Below are 15,749 nucleotides of genomic sequence, written 5' to 3' on the forward strand. Positions count from 1 at the left end.
AAAGAAATAAAGGGCATCCGAATTGGTAATAAAGAAGTCAAACTGTCACTGTTTGCCCATGATATGATCATATACCCAGAAAACTCTAAAGACTCATCCAAAAAGCTCCTAGATCTGATAAATGAATTCACTAAAGTTTTGGGATACAAAATCAATGTACAAAAATCAGTAGCACTGCTATACACCAACAGCAACCAAGCTGAGAATCAAATCAAAACCTCAACCCCTTTTATAACAGCTGCAAAAAATAATATTATAAAATACTTAGGAATATACCTAACCTAAGAGGTGAAAGATCTGTACGGGGAAAACTACCAAACACTGCTGAAAGAAATCATAGATGACACAAATAGAAACACATTCCATGCTCATGGACAGGTAGAATCAATATTATGAAAATGACCATGCTGCCTAAAGCAATCTATAAATTCAATGCAATTCTCATCAAAATGTCATCATCATTCTTCACAGAACTAGAAAAAAACAATCCATATGGAGCAATTCATACAATTCATATGGAGCCAAAAAAGAGCCCACATAACCAAAGCAAGACTAAACAAAAAGAAGAAATCTGGAGGCATCACATTACCCAACTTCAAACTATACTATGAGGCTATAGTTACCAAAACAGCATGGTACTGGTATAAAAATAGGCACATAGACCAACGGAATAGAATAGAGAACCCAGAAATAAAACCAAATATTTACAACCAACTGATCTTTGACAAAGCAAACAAAAACATAAAGTGGGGAAAGGACACCCTTTTCAACAAATGGTGCTGGGATAATGTCAAACCACATGTAGAAGAATGAAACTGAATCCTCATCTCTCACCTTAGACAAAAGTCATCTCAAGATGGATAAAAGACTTAAATCTAAGACCTGAAACCATAAAAAGTCTAGAAGATAACATCAGAAGAACTCTCCTAGACATTGGCCTAAGCAAAGAGTTCATGTCCAAGAACCCAAAAACAAATGCAACAAAAACAAAGATAAGTAGGTGGGACTTAATTAAACTAGAAGGCTTCTGCATAGCAAAAGAAAATAATCAGCAGAGTGAACAGACAACCCACAGAGTGGGAGAAAATCTTTGCAAACTATGCATATGACAAAATGGTGAATATCCAGAATTTACAAGGAACTCAAATCAGCAAGAAAAGAACAAATAATCCCATCAAAGAGTGAGCTAAGGACATGAATAGACAATTCTCAAAAGAAGGTACGTGAGTGGACAACAAACATATGAAAGAATGTTCAACATCACTAATTATCAGGGAGATGCAAATCAAAACCACAGTGCAATACCACCTTACTCCTGCAAGAATGGCCATAATTTAAAAATCAAAAAATAATAGATAATAATAATAGATGTTGGCAGGGATGTGGTGAAAAGGGAACACTTTTACGCTGCTGGTGGGCATGTAAACTAGTACAACTGCTATGGAAAATGGTATGGAGATTCCTTAAAGAACCAAAAGTAGAACTACCATTTGATTCAGCAATCCCACTACTGGGTATCTACCTGGAGGAAAGGAAGTCATTGTAATGAAAAAGCCACCTGCACATGCATCTTTACAACAGCACAATTCACAACTGCAAAAATAAGGAACCAAAGTAAATGTCTGTCAACTAACTAGTAGATAAAGAAAATCTAGTATACATACACCATGGAATTCTACTCAGCCACAAAAAGGAACAAAATAATGGCATGCCCAGCAACCTGGATGGAGTTGGAGACCATTATTCCAAGTGAAGTAACTCAGGGGTGGAAAACCAAACATCCTACGGTCTCACCTATAAGTGGGAGCTATGCTATGAAGATATAAAGACATCGGAATGACATAATGAACTCTGGGGACTTAGACAGAAGGGTGGGAAAGAGACAAGGGATTAAAGAATACACACTGGGTGCAGTGTATACTGCTCAGATGATGGGGCACCAAAATCTCAGAAATCACACCTAAAGAACTTACCCAGGTAACCAAACACCACCTGTTCCCCAATAACTATTGAAATAATAAAATAAAATGATGCACATAAAGAGTTTGACAAATAATGTAAACTCAACAAACGCTGTTATTGTGGTTACCTAAACTCTGTTAGACTCAGACTACCCACTTTCGCCTTAGTGATATTAAGTTCACAGCTTGAACTTGACCACAGAGAGTTTTTACACCAGGGAAATTGGAAATTGATGCTATTATATCAGGCGTGTTATGCCTGTTTTGATTTTTCCTCCAGAAAGCTGGTTGTTAAACACTTACCAGCACACCATTGCAAAGTACCTATAGGCCATGAATGTACAGGGAAGATGTTTGCATTTCTTTCATCTTAAGTCTTCAAGGACAAATGGATCTGACCACAGCACCAAATATTGTATCTGAGTTTATATAAAATATTTGGTTTCAGCAGAAATAGCTTTTACTTGAATATCTACTCTTCCCACTAGTAACTGGGGCCTGATTCTCTAGTTGTAGGGGTATTCCTGCACATGCAAGATGTACTCCTCACATGCCCCCCACAGCCCAGTCCTGCTTCACAAAGAGAGGTCCTGGCCTTGCCCCTCAGCCTTCTTGGCTGGGCTATGGTTCAAGACACACAAACAGTTCAAACCACACGGCTCTGCCTTCAGTAGAAGCATCTTGAACCCAATTTGCACTTCCCTTTTCTAGACTTTTAGTCTTATTCCTATCTTCCTTTTCCCTCTGTGGGTTATTTTGGGGGGTGGGTTGGAGTAGGGCTATTTTGTTTTGCTTAAGCCTTCATTTTTGAGCTTGCTCTCCTCCAAGCACCCCTGGCAGGTTTCCAGTCATTGAAATGCACATTCACTTCTTCCAAAGAATCATCCTGTGTTCTTTTGCCCCTTGCAAACCAGACCTACCCAAGACCACTGAAGACAAAGAAGGGGGTGGGTCCATGAAGGAGTGTGTCAGGGCCCCTGACTGATCGCCACCCTGCACTTAGCTCTGCCTGCCTTTCCTCCTCCCATATGCCCCCTAGTCCCTCCCTAGCCCCTCTCTTGCCACTGCTGTCCACACAATTTCCTACAGGCTTCCTCCACACAGACTGGCACTGAAGATTCCCCCTGAGGCCTGGGTAGGAGCCCTGAAGATCAGATAGGTAGGCCTCCCAGGCTGTCCCACTCTCTAGGACAATAAGTTGTGATGCTTTCCATGTTGAAGGGCCCATGTCTGAATTCCTGTTTCAGAGCAGTGAGAGGAAGCAGGACCGTGTATCATGCCACACCACCAATCCATATCAACACAGCAGCCACAGAATGTGGTACACCTAGGGCATTCCTGGATGGCCATGGTGGAGGTGGGGAGATGGGAGTTTCATGGGGATAGATGAACTTCTAGCTAGACTGGGCAAGTGATGGGTCCAGTATGATAATCTGGAGAAGTTAGAGGGGCTGACAGGCAGCCTGGTTGCATTACTTTCTCTTATTTAATTTGTCACCCTCTTGCTGCTGCCTTGCCTCTGAAGCCACCAAACAGGAAGCCCTAGGTTTCTTCTTGAAGGGTACTGCCAGGCTGGTAAAGAACTCAGGAGAAAAACCTCCAGAGTCCCTTACTCTTTCAGGGCCCCGCCCCACAGATCTGGTGCCCTAGGTCCTGGGCTCTAACCTCAGACATCACGCATGGCCAGGCATGCTGTGCTCCTCACCTTGTTCAAGCAACAGGCAATGGCAGCATCTTGCCACAGGCAGCAAGTCCTCCGGCACACCAGACCTGGCACAGCCCTCAGATGCCAGCCATGCCACCTTGGGCATTTTTCTTTACTGCTTGTCGGAACCTCAGCTTCCCCACCTTTAAAACAGTGAGAGTAATATTTCTTTCTCAGAATTGTTGCAAGAATTACATAAAATTCAATATGTGTCTGGCACTTGGTAAGTGTTCAGCTGATGGGAGCTATGTGGCTATTTATTTCCTCATCCTATGCCTCAATCAAACTGGTAAACATCTGTTGAGTGTCTCCTATGTGCAAGAAAACTGTCAAGAAACCCTCCATGCTAAAAAGGGGAAGGAGAGAGTGTATTAAGGAAGTGCTCTAAAAACTCCCTGTCCAGGTCCAGCCCAAGTTAACACTTACAGTCTTGCATGCCAAGTTTTAAAACTCTTTTGAGGCCAAGCGCGGTGGCTCACGCCTGTAATCCTAACACTTTGGGAGGCTGAGGCGGGCGGATCATGAGGTCAGGAGTTTGAGACCAGCATGGCCATTGTGGTGAAACCCTGTCTCTATACTAAAAAGACAAAATTAGTCCGGTGTGGTGGCAGGCACCTGTAATCCCAGCAGAGGGAGGAGAACTGCTTGAAGCCAGGATGTGGAGGTTGCAGCGAGCTGAGATCACGCCACTGCACTCCAACCTGGGTGACAGAGCAAGACTCTGTCTTGAAAACAGACAAACAAACAAATAAAACCTCTTTTGAGTCTGGGCTTACGTACTGTCTAATACACAGCATTTTGTGTTATGTCATCTGTATTACATCTTTTCTCTCCAACTAAATTGTAAACTTTTCAGCTGCTGGGCCCATGCCCAATCCTTTTTCATTTGTTTTCCACAGTACCCAGCACTGAGATGCATAGATATAAGAGGTGGTCACTGTAAGGACTTGCCAATTAAACTTGACGCTCACGTGTGTGCACGCATGTTGTGTGCATGGGTGCAGGTGTGTGTGCATGTACGCATGTGTGACTATTGATAAGCACAGTTTGACATCTTTTATTCAGAGTGACATTATCATATGTCACTGTATAAATCTGTTTTCCCTTTTCAGCCTGCCTCAGTTTCAGGAAGCAAGAAGTCTTTTGGCTCCTGAGAAAGAAGAGAGAGAGACATTCTCGATCCCATGGCTTGCCCGAAACTTGGCCAGGGACAGTGTGCTGGTGCAGGTATGGGACATGGAGAGAGGTACTAGAGGACAGTGGATGATGTGAGCAGGTTCAGAAACGTAAGCCCAGAGGTGTCGGTAAATAGAATCTCCCATCAGGTGTGATCGGGGGTGCCAGGAGCTGGGTAGAAAGCAGCATGAGTGCCCACAGCCAGAGACAGCTCAGGGAGACCTTTTTCAAATAAAGGAGTGCATATACAAAATAAATTAAATACTCCTGTCAGTTAATAAGAAAAGGACCAATGGCCTATTTTTTTTTAATAGGCAAAAGACTTGATTAGGCACTTCATAGATGAGGATGTCCAAATAACTAACATGTATGTGAAAAGGTGCTCTGCATCACTAATCATTTGAGAAATGCAAATTAAAACCACTGGTTTTAATGAGACAAACCAATGAGACAGCAGCACATAACCACCAGAATGGCTAAAATGAAAAAAACGCAAAACAACATCAACAAAAAAAACAAACCCTGGGCCAGGTGTGGTGGCTCACACCTGTAATCCCAGCACTTCGGGAGGCTGAGGCAGGCAGATTACCTGAGGCCAGGAGTTCGAGACCAGCCTGGCCAACACCAACATGGTGAAACCTTATCTCTAATAAAAACACAAAAATTAGCTGGGCATGGTGGCACACGCCTGTAATCCCAGCATTTTGGGAGGCCGAGGTGGGTGGATTACCTGAGGTGAGGAGTTTGAGACTATCCTGGCCAACATGGTAAAACCCTGTCTCTACTAAAAATACAAAAATTAGCCAGGAATGGTGGCACACACCTGTAATCCCAGCTACTCGGGAGACTGAGGCAGTAGAATTACTTGAGCCTGGGAGACGGAGGTTGCAGTGAGCCGAGATCGTGCCACTGCACTCCAGCCTGGTGTCAGAGCAAGACTCTGTCCAAAAAAAAAAAAAAAAAAAAAAAAAAGCCAACCACAACAAAAAACGAACCCTGACAATAGACAATACCAATTGTTAACCAGGTTATGAGACAACGAGAACTCTCACACGGTTCTGGTGCAAGTATAAATTGGTACAGCCACTTGCAAAACTGTTTGACTGCATGTAAAGCTAAACATGTACTTTCCCTGTGACCCAGCAAGCCTACTTCCAGGTAAATACCCAAGAGAAGTGCATATAAACCCAAAAGATGTGTTCAAGAATGTTGTTAGTAACTTTATTCATAGTAGTCTCAAACTGAAAGCCCAAAATTCTTATCAATAATAAAATGGATAAATTAGTCATATGAGAGAATACTGCATATAGTAATATAAAAGACCAAACTATTGCTACTACATGCTACATAACCTCATTTATAATGAATTCAATAATGGTCAAAACTGATCAGCAGTGATAGAAATAAAATAGACATGACCCCTATGGAGGTGGGTACTGACTGGGAAGAAGCACTGCAGAACATTCTGGGGTTCTAGTAATGTCTTGACTGGTGGTTACATGGATATGTGCACATGCAAAAACTTAAGATTTAGGCATTAACGCTTTAGGCATCTTACCATTTCAATCTTTAAATCTTTGAACATTTTTTAGATAAATTGTCCATGGCATGGTGGCACATGGCTGTAATCCCAGCTACTCGGGATTACTCAGCTACAATTGCCAGGTTATATTATAAGCACGAATTTAGTTTTGTAAGAAGGTGCCATACTCTTTTTCATAATGGCTGTATTTTTTATGTTTCCAACTGCAAAATATGAGTGATTCATTTTCTCTGCATCCTTGCCAGTGTTTGTTTTACTATTTTTTATTTCAGCCGTTCTGATAGGTATGTAGTAACATCTTATGGTAGTTTTAATTTGCATTTCCCTAAAGACTAATAATATTGAACGTCTCTGTATGTGCCTAGTGGTTATCTGTATAACCTCTTCGGTGATGTGTCTGTGCATATCTTTGACCATTTTCTAATTGGAATTTTTGCTTTTGAGTTTTGAGAACGCTTTATATTCTAAACACAAATATTTTGTTAGATATGTTGTTTGCATTTTGAGTTACTTTTGTATGAGATGTGAGGTTTAGGCTGAGGATCATTTTGTTTTTTGGTTTATCTATGAATGTACAGTTCCTCAAGCACCATTTTTTGAAGACTATCCTTCCCTTTAATGGCTTTGCACCTTTGTCAAAAACCAGTTAAGCATATTTGTGAGTCTAGTTCTGAGTTCTCTATTTGTTCTTTGATCAGTATGTCTATCCCTCTGCCAATATCACTCTATCTGGATTACGGTAGCTATATAATAAGTCATGCAATCAGGTAAGTGATTCCTCTCACTTTATTATTGGTTTTCAAAATTATTTTAGCTATTCTGGGTCCTGTGACTTTCCATATAAACTTAAGAATAATAAGCTTACAAATGGCTATACAAATTTCACTGGAACTTTGATAATATAAATTACCTTAAACCTTGGATTAATTTGGGGAGAATTGATGCTTTTACTATGTTGAGTCTTCCAATCTATGGACATAGTATATCTCTATATATTTATTTAGGCCTTCTTTGATTTATTTTATCAGCATTTTGTAGTTTTCAGCATACAAGTCATGTATATACTTTACTAGAGTTATACCTAAGTATAATCTAAAACCTTTTTGGAGCAACTGAAAATGGCACAAAAATTTTTAATTTTGGCTTCCACATGTTCCTTAGTACATGAAAATGTGATTGAGTTTTGTTTGCTGGTTTTGTTCGTATAATCTTGCTGACCTTGGGATTTTCTGTGTAGACTGCTATGTCTTTCTTAAATAATAGGGACAGTTTTATTTCCTCCTTTCCAATCTGTATGCCTTTTATTTATTTTTCATGTCTTGCTGCACTGGCTTAAACTTCCAGTTGAATAGGAGTGGTGAGAGTAGATGTCTTTGCTTTGTTCTTGATCTTAGAGGAAAACATTCATTCTTTCTCCATCAAGTATAATGTTATCTCTAGACATATCTTTGTAAATGCTGTTTATCAAGTTGATGAATTGTCTTTCTATGTTTAGTTTGCTGAGTGTTTATCATGAATGGGTGAAATATATGTAAATATATATGTAAATATATAGGTAAACATATATGTAAATATATGTAAACATATATATGTAAATATATACATATATATATATTTTTTAATTGAGATGGAGTCTTGCCTTTTGCCCATGCTGGAGTGCAGTGGCATGATCTCGGCTCACTGCAACCTCTGCTGCCCAGGTTTAAGTGATTCTCATGCCTCAGCCTCCTGAGTAGCTGGGACTACAGGTGTGTGCCACCATGCCTGGCTATTTTTTTTTTTTTTTTTGTATTTTTAGTAGAGCCAGGGTTTCGCCATGTTGGCCAGGCTGTTCTCAAACTCCTGACCTCAGGTAATCCACCCGCCTCAACCTCTCAAAGTGCTGGGATTACAGGCCTGAGCCAGCATGCCCAGCTAAAACATTTTGTTAAATCATTCTGTCACAGATATTTTATCTATGTCAATATTCAACAAACTAGTTTTTCTGAATGGTTAAATTTATAATAAAGTTGTTCATAGTATTCTATTATTATTCCTTTTAATGGCTGAAGAATCTGTAGTAATATCCCCTGTTTTATTTCTGATATTGGTGACTTATGTCTTCTCTTTTTCTCTTGTATGTCTTGCTAGAGGTTTATCACTTTTCTTGATATTTTTTAAAAACCAGCTTTTTGTTTCCTTGACTTTTTTTCTCTTGCATCCCTTGTGATGGAAGTTTCTTTGATTTTTGTCTACTGTTTTTCTGTTTTCAATTTTATTTATATTTTTTCTTTATTTTTTTCTCCTTTCTACTTATTTTGAGTTAATTTTGCTCTGCATTTTCTGGTTTCTCAAGGAAAGAACTTGGATTATTGATTTGAGACTGTTCTTTTCTAATGGAAGCATTTAGTGCTGCATATTTTCCTCTCAGAACTGCTTTAGCTGCAGCCCACATATCTTGATATATTATTATTTTGTTTTCATTTAGTTATATATATTTTGAAATTTCCTTTGAGATTTCCTCTTTGACCCATAAATTACTTAAAAGTGTTTTTAAATTTTCAAGTGTTTAGAGATTTTCCTGTTATCTTTCTGTTATTAAATTTTAGTTGGTTCCATTTTGGCTTGAGAACATACTTGGCATAATGTCAATGAAAAAACTAAAACCCTCGATATGGTTTATATCGGTGAATGTTCCATAGGTACTTGAAAAAGTTTATTCGTTGTGAAGGTATCTAAATTTTATATGAAGCCCCTTCCTGGTCAACATACCTAGAGAAGATTTTTATGACCAAACCCTGACAAACAGGAAAGTAACATCCCACAATATACAGCAAGCCTTCCTGAAAATCCCTGTTTAACATTTCTGTCTTTCCTTCCCAAACTCTTTTTCACCTACTGTCCAGTTTCTGGTCTTTTTTTCCTTCCTCACAGTCCCATATAGCCTTTCCAATCTCACTGGGGACATCCTGGTCTTTCTTCTTAGATCTCACATTGTACCCACACCCCCTCCCACTCTCTCTATCCCTGTTGTTAGAGAGAAAAAAGAGAAAATTTTTTCTCTCTAATTTTAAAATTTGCCTCTTCACCCTTCATCTCATAAGAATTTTCTCTGAGTCACCCTTCTTTGAATGCGGAGGCTGTAGTAAATAGCAAGTAACTTTCTTTATCTTCTAGTGCTGAATTTAACCCCACCCTTGTATCTGTGGTGCAGGTGTCTTCCTGGCCATCTGCCCTGAGGTCTAAATTGTGAAAACTATCTTCTCTAATCCTTGTATAATCTTTTGATAATATGACACAATCTTCACCTTCTTGGTACCCAGACTTTTTTTGAAATCTGCTGGTGATATTCAAGGCTCTCACGGAAGGCAAAAAAACAAAACAAAACAAAATAAACAAACAAAAAAAACCCCTACAGTTGATTTGTTCTGCCCAATGTTAACAGCACAGGCTTAGGAATTAAAAATACCTGTGTACAAATCTATTCTCTGCCACTTGATAACTGTGCAAACATGGTGGGTCATATAATCTTGTGTTGCCTTAATCCTCATCTGTAAACTGGACACCTAGAGAGTTGTGAGGCTACATGTGATGATGATAAAACACTTGGCATGTGCCTGCTCATCAGATGATAGTTATTCTTTTCATCTGTTCTTTCTCTTGTGTTACATTTGTTATGTATATTCTTATCGTGTGTTTGTTATTTTGTTGTTGTGCTTGCTGTTATCAAAGATGGTAATGCTATGTGTCAATGTCTCTTTCTTCTTCCTCTTTCTAGCTTTTCCTTTCCTGCTCAGCTAGCTATATGCATATGTGAGAGCTTTGATAGTTTGTGGGCACATAGGTAGACTATATTTCCAGTCTCTCTTGCATGTGTGTGTGGTCATATCACTGAGTTCCAGCCAATGGAATATAGATAGAAGTGCTATGAGCGATTTCCAGGCCAGCCCATAAAGCCCTTTCATGAACATTCTTTCATACTGTCTCCTTCCTTTTGGGTGGTGCAGTTGTGTATGTTGTGATCTCAGATGCTAACTCTCGTGATATCAGAATCACAATATGAAAGGTGCTTAGGAGCCTGTATTAATGTTTACCAATCCTGATTAGCTTTACATAATCAAGGGATACACCCCTAAGTGTTTAAGTCCATTGTACATTTCAGAGTTTGTTTTTTATGTAATTTTCTTAACAAATATAGAAACAGGTACCTTGAAGTGGGATGCTGACATACAAAAACCTAAAATGTACAGCATTGATGATATAAATTGCTTTAAATATTCAGGCAGTGGGTTGCAAAGGAATGAGCTTAAGGACTGGAAAGTCGTGATTGTCTGGAGTTGGCGGTGGAGGGCAGGATGGACTGCAAAGGGACACAAAGAATCTCTGGTGGGAGGAGGTGAGAGAAATATTTTGAATCTTGATTATGGAAGTTATTTAACAGATGTGTACAGCTGTCAAGATTCCTCAAATCATAAACATTAAATTGATGCAATTTATTATACATACATTTTATCACAATAAGTTGTTTAAAACAACAACAGAACCCATACATGGTAAACTCCTTGTCTTAAATCATGAGCCTAGATGCTGAGATGAAGATTCATGTGCAAGTAATTTATTAAGAAAATGTGCTCAGAAAAAAAAACAGCATAGGAGTCAGAGAAGCGGGACAGAGAGGGAGGAGGCCAAGCAAGAGCGTGGTCCCAGGCACAGCCCTTAGGGTAGCCCTTATCCCATTGGTGGACCCTGGACTCAGGAGCATTAGGTTATGCCTCAGAGTCTATTCTGACACAAAACAAGGAAGTTGGAGAGATTCCTTTTGGCTTTGTGGGCTAAACCACTTCATTAGTTAGAGGTCAGGTCTTGATAGAATCATAGGTGCAAGCAGCTGGAAGCAAAGAACATGGAAACAGAAAGGGGTGCATAGGAAGGGTAAGAAGGACTCCACAGGGTCCAGCAGAGCCCCACCAATATCTGTGACACTCTCCTTCTAGAAGGAGGACTCATTCTTTTCTGTAATGAAGTCACAATATGCAAGTTTTCTTCAGATTTTCTTTATTAAAGAGAAGTGTAGAATTAAAGCAGAGGTGTTCTGACATAAAATTAAACTCCTGCATCTTTGGCATGGGCCTCTGGAGCGGAATGGAAAGCCTGGAGTGAACAGAAATACTCCACCACCTACCCCTCAGGCCACCTGGTCCTATGTAACCCCTCATGCCACATCAACGGACCTCCAGGAAGGCAGCAGGCAGAGTGGTTAGGGCTGGGTACTAACCTGATAGAGCTGGATTCCAGGACAAGCCTCACCATTTTTTGCTTATGTGATCTTGGGCCTGTTGCTTAACAAACTCACCTCAGTGCCTCCTCTGTGAACTGGTAAAAAGAAACGCTGTCATCTCCCAGGGTCACTGAAGGGTTTGAACAAGACAGGGTACCTAAAGCCCTTAGCAGAGTGCCCAGCCCCTCTGATGATGTAAATGTAGCCCCTTCATCTACCTCCTTGCCCTGTCCTCCTGATCACCGTCCTAGTTCATGAGCCTGGGTCCATTAATGTTGTCTGGTGTTAAGGACTGAGGCACTTTTCCTCTACCCTCCACATTGGCCCTCTGATCTTTTCCAGGGCAGGGACCTAGGCACATGTTTTTATTCATTCAGGATTTGCAGTGCTCGAAACAGGTTTTGATAAGTTTTTTGTTTTTTTGTTTGTTTGTTTTGACGGAATCTCCCTCTGTCACCCAGGCCGGAGTGCAGTGGCACTATCTCGGCTCACTGCAACCTCAGCCTCCCAGGTTCAAGCAATTCTCCTGCCTCAGCCTCCCGACTAGCTGGGATTACAGGCACGCACCACCAAGCCCAGCTAATTTTTGTATTTTTAGTAGAGACGGGGTTTCAGCATGTTGGCCAGGATAGTCTTGATCTCTTGACCTCGTGATCTGCCCTACTTGGCCTCCCAAAGGGCTGGGATTACAGGCGTAACCCACTGTGCCCGGCCCAGATTTTTATAAGTTTTAAAAGTGCCCAGATGAATCTTGTGGATGGGATGCAAAACAGCACTCCATATGAAAATGGACTGTGCACCCCTCCCCACATGACCTTCTGAGAGTCCTGATCGCCACTGCAGTTTATAGAAGCCTACAAAACACTTTATTACTCAGGCGTGAACAAAGCAGAGATTACATCTTCCCACAATAAGAAACATTTCTGGTTGTTACTTGTAGGAAAAGGAGGAATTAGCTTCAATATCTATTATCTATCTATCTCTATTAGTCAACTAGCACAAAGTTTCAGTTATACAAGATGAGTAAGTCCTAGAGATGTACTGAACACCGTGGTGCCTCTAGCTAACAATACTGCGTCATATACTTAAAAAGGTGCCAAGAGGGTAGATCTCGTGTTAAAGTAATACTCACAATAAAAATAGGACAGGAGGAAACTTTTGCAGTGATAGATATGTTTATGGTATAGATTATGATGAGGGTTTCAAGGGGATATATTTCTCTCCAACCTCATCAAGTTGTATAGATTAAATATGCACAGCTTTTTGTATATTATACCTCAACAAAGTGGTTTTTTAAAAAGATCCATTATTCATCCACCCCTCTTATCTCGTTTCTCTTGTCTATTGATCTATCCCATCTCTTTGCTTGCCCCAATTTCTTACAGTTCCAGGGGCCCATGTGACAGTGTGAGGTACCACGGAAATAAGGACTTCACATCTTCTACTTGGGGAACATTATATGAATTTGTTTCTGTTTATTGGAAGTGCATTGTTTTTGCACTTAATTAGGAAGTATTTTCCATATCCTGGAGAAAGAAGTGTATTTTCTGCATCATTTCTAAATCATTGTTCAATTTTTTTCTTCATCATCATATTTATTGACTGAGTTTGATACTAGATTTTTGATATCCTTATTAAAAAAAAGTAAATGAGCAAAATGAAACACACAGAATGGTTAGAGGAACAACAGCAACAACACAGTCCCTCAAGAGAATGCCCTGAAGGGATCTGAGGAATATTCTGAAGCTAATTTGAACATGCAGGTTACGTCTGTCCAGATCTCCAAAAGTAGCCATCAAGCAGGTTTTACACAGGGAAAGATTTTGTTGGAAAAGCACCTGGGAGGAAAAGTGGGTGGGAGCGGGAAGGTCTGGGAGAGCCGGCAGAACCCCAGTGAGGTAGCAGGGGAGCTAAGGGGGAGCAGACGCATCCTAGACTGCTCTGCAGCCTGAGGAAGGTTTGGCATAGCCACTTGGGAGTCCTTAAGCTAATGTCAGTGCATCTCTCAGGATTGGGCCTGCCTCAGTATCCCATTGGATACATTGGAAGCACAATCTTGATTTCAGAGCCTGCAGAGGGGTCTTAGGCTTTCTGCAGTGGGAGGGGCATGTTCATGGCTGCACCGGTGGTTTGACCCATCCTTGGTGCCATTCTGGATGTGATGTTGCACTGATGGTAAATATCAAGGCCCAGGTCAGTGCTAGACTCTGTTTGCCTGTTATCTTGAAATTACGGGAAGCCCACCACCTCCCCCAATAGCACAGCTTCCACATTCTCACTCCTGTCTCTTTTGTAGAATAGGTTATCTATCGGGGGATAATCCTTTTTTTTTTTTTTGACATGGAGTCTCACTCTGTTGCCCAGGCTGGAGTGCAGTGGCGCAATCTTGGCTCACTGCAACCTCTGCTTCCCGGGTTCAAGCAATTCTCCTGCCTCAGTCTCCCAAGTAGCTGGGATTACAGGCGTGCACCATCACGCCTGGCTAATTTTTGTATTTTTAGTAGAGACGGGGTTTCACCATGTTGACCAGGCTGGTCTGGAACTTCTGACCTCATGATCCACATGTCTCGGCCTCCCAAAGTGCTGGGATTACCGGCGTGAGCCACCGCACCCGGCCCATAGTCCTTTTTGTAAAGGTTTCACAGGAAGGTGGCGTGCTGTCAGTGGAGGGAACACAGAAATACAGAGGACCGCCAACATGCCAGAGAGGGGCCCTGCTGGCCACAAAAGTCTTTCCACTAACTTCACTAGAACACAAGTCTGGCTGGAGCCCCACATTTCTGGCCCTGGTGCCCAGGAAGGAAGGTGGGTGCATTGAAGGAAGCTTTGCACTTCTCCCTGCTGCTCTGGCAATAGCTTCCGTTCACGCGCTCAAGGTTGTGGCTTGACCTATGCTCTCCTGCAAAAAATTTCTGGCCCTTTCCTATTTCTGAGGCTCTTTGTTTTTCCCCTCCCATGTTCCCATACTCTTAAGCTATCTTCTGCGTGTGTTGTTGTTGTTCCTTTGGCTTTTTTTTCCTCCCCCCCTCCCCAGAAATGTGTCTGCTTCAGTGTAATGTGGCAGTGAAAATCTGGGAGATTGGAAGAAATTTGTGTTTGGTTGGGTTTTCCCACACACCTCTGTTTGTCCTGTGAACTAAGAGCCCCAAAAGAAGCACCAAACATTTATTTCCCATGGTAGGAAAAGCCAGGACAGAACAAGCCATTCTGGACCTTGGAGAAAGCACTTTGGGTTCTGGTTTCCTTCAGGTTTGATGCCATCCTCACATTTGGCTGAAGGGCAACAGGCAACTGTTCTTCAGACGGCAGTACCATACAGAGCACCACGTGGCTAGCCCAGTCCTGGCCAAGCTCTGGGGTAGAACCAGCTCTGCCCTTCACTCTCTGTGGCTTTTGCCAAGTCCCTCATTGAGTCTCAGCTTCCCCATCGGCAACACAGGGGTAAGGTAGCAGGGTTGCAAGAGCGTCCTGCCACCTCCTGGGCTGCAATGGATACCCCATCAAGATGAGACAATGGACAGGGGGCAGTATGCCCTTGTAGTGCCTGTGCATGCATCAGGCCGGCACTGCTCAGAGTGCTCCTGAGGCATCCTGACCTTGAGAGATGCTAACACTTGTTATTTGAAAAGCGGTTTTTTTCTAAGTTAAAAATAGGTTTGAGAAATGCTGGATTAGGAATGTTTTAAACAGATTCATCACTACGGGACTTCTCAGGGGCCTTTAATGCACTGTGAGTCTCCAGCAGTGTTTTCTAACAGTGCATGCGTTTATCCTAAGAGACATGAAATGCACTGGGATGGACTCGTTGGTTTAATCAATGGGTAGTTCATGAGAAGCTTCAACCTGAAAGGTCTGAGGGCTCTTGACACCCAAGAAAGCCCAGGGGAGGATCCTTGACATCTGTGAAGCATCAGATCCAAGATCTCCCAGAGTGACCACATACCCTTTCAGAGTCCACTCGGGCTCCAGATTTTATCTGGAGCCGTATTTCTATCAAGAATTTATGTGGTTGTGCTTATCCTCACATTAATTAAGCCTCGTTTTAACATTCTATAAAGCTTAGTCTTGCAATTGATGACCACTCATTGCCCTAACTGGAGCACCCCA

At 41.5% G+C, this 15,749-nt stretch overlaps 1 protein-coding gene across 5 annotated transcripts in view; it reads left to right on the forward strand.

The window, feature by feature from the left end:
• Positions 1-15,749, forward strand: part of CCR3 (C-C motif chemokine receptor 3) — a 141,504-nt gene that overhangs the window by 99,600 nt on the left and 26,155 nt on the right. The window contains exon 4 of one of the 5 annotated variants that reach the window (XR_012431824.1): positions 4,779-6,877. The exons of the other annotated variants lie outside the window; for them this stretch is intronic. The gene's annotated coding sequence lies outside the window, so the exon portion shown is untranslated. Of the gene's footprint in view, positions 1-4,778; positions 6,878-15,749 lie in introns of those variants that run through there. 5 annotated transcript variants of the gene reach the window in all.

Source organism: Macaca fascicularis, chromosome 2, assembly GCF_037993035.2.
Source record: "Macaca fascicularis isolate 582-1 chromosome 2, T2T-MFA8v1.1".
NCBI lineage: Eukaryota > Metazoa > Chordata > Mammalia > Primates > Cercopithecidae > Macaca > Macaca fascicularis.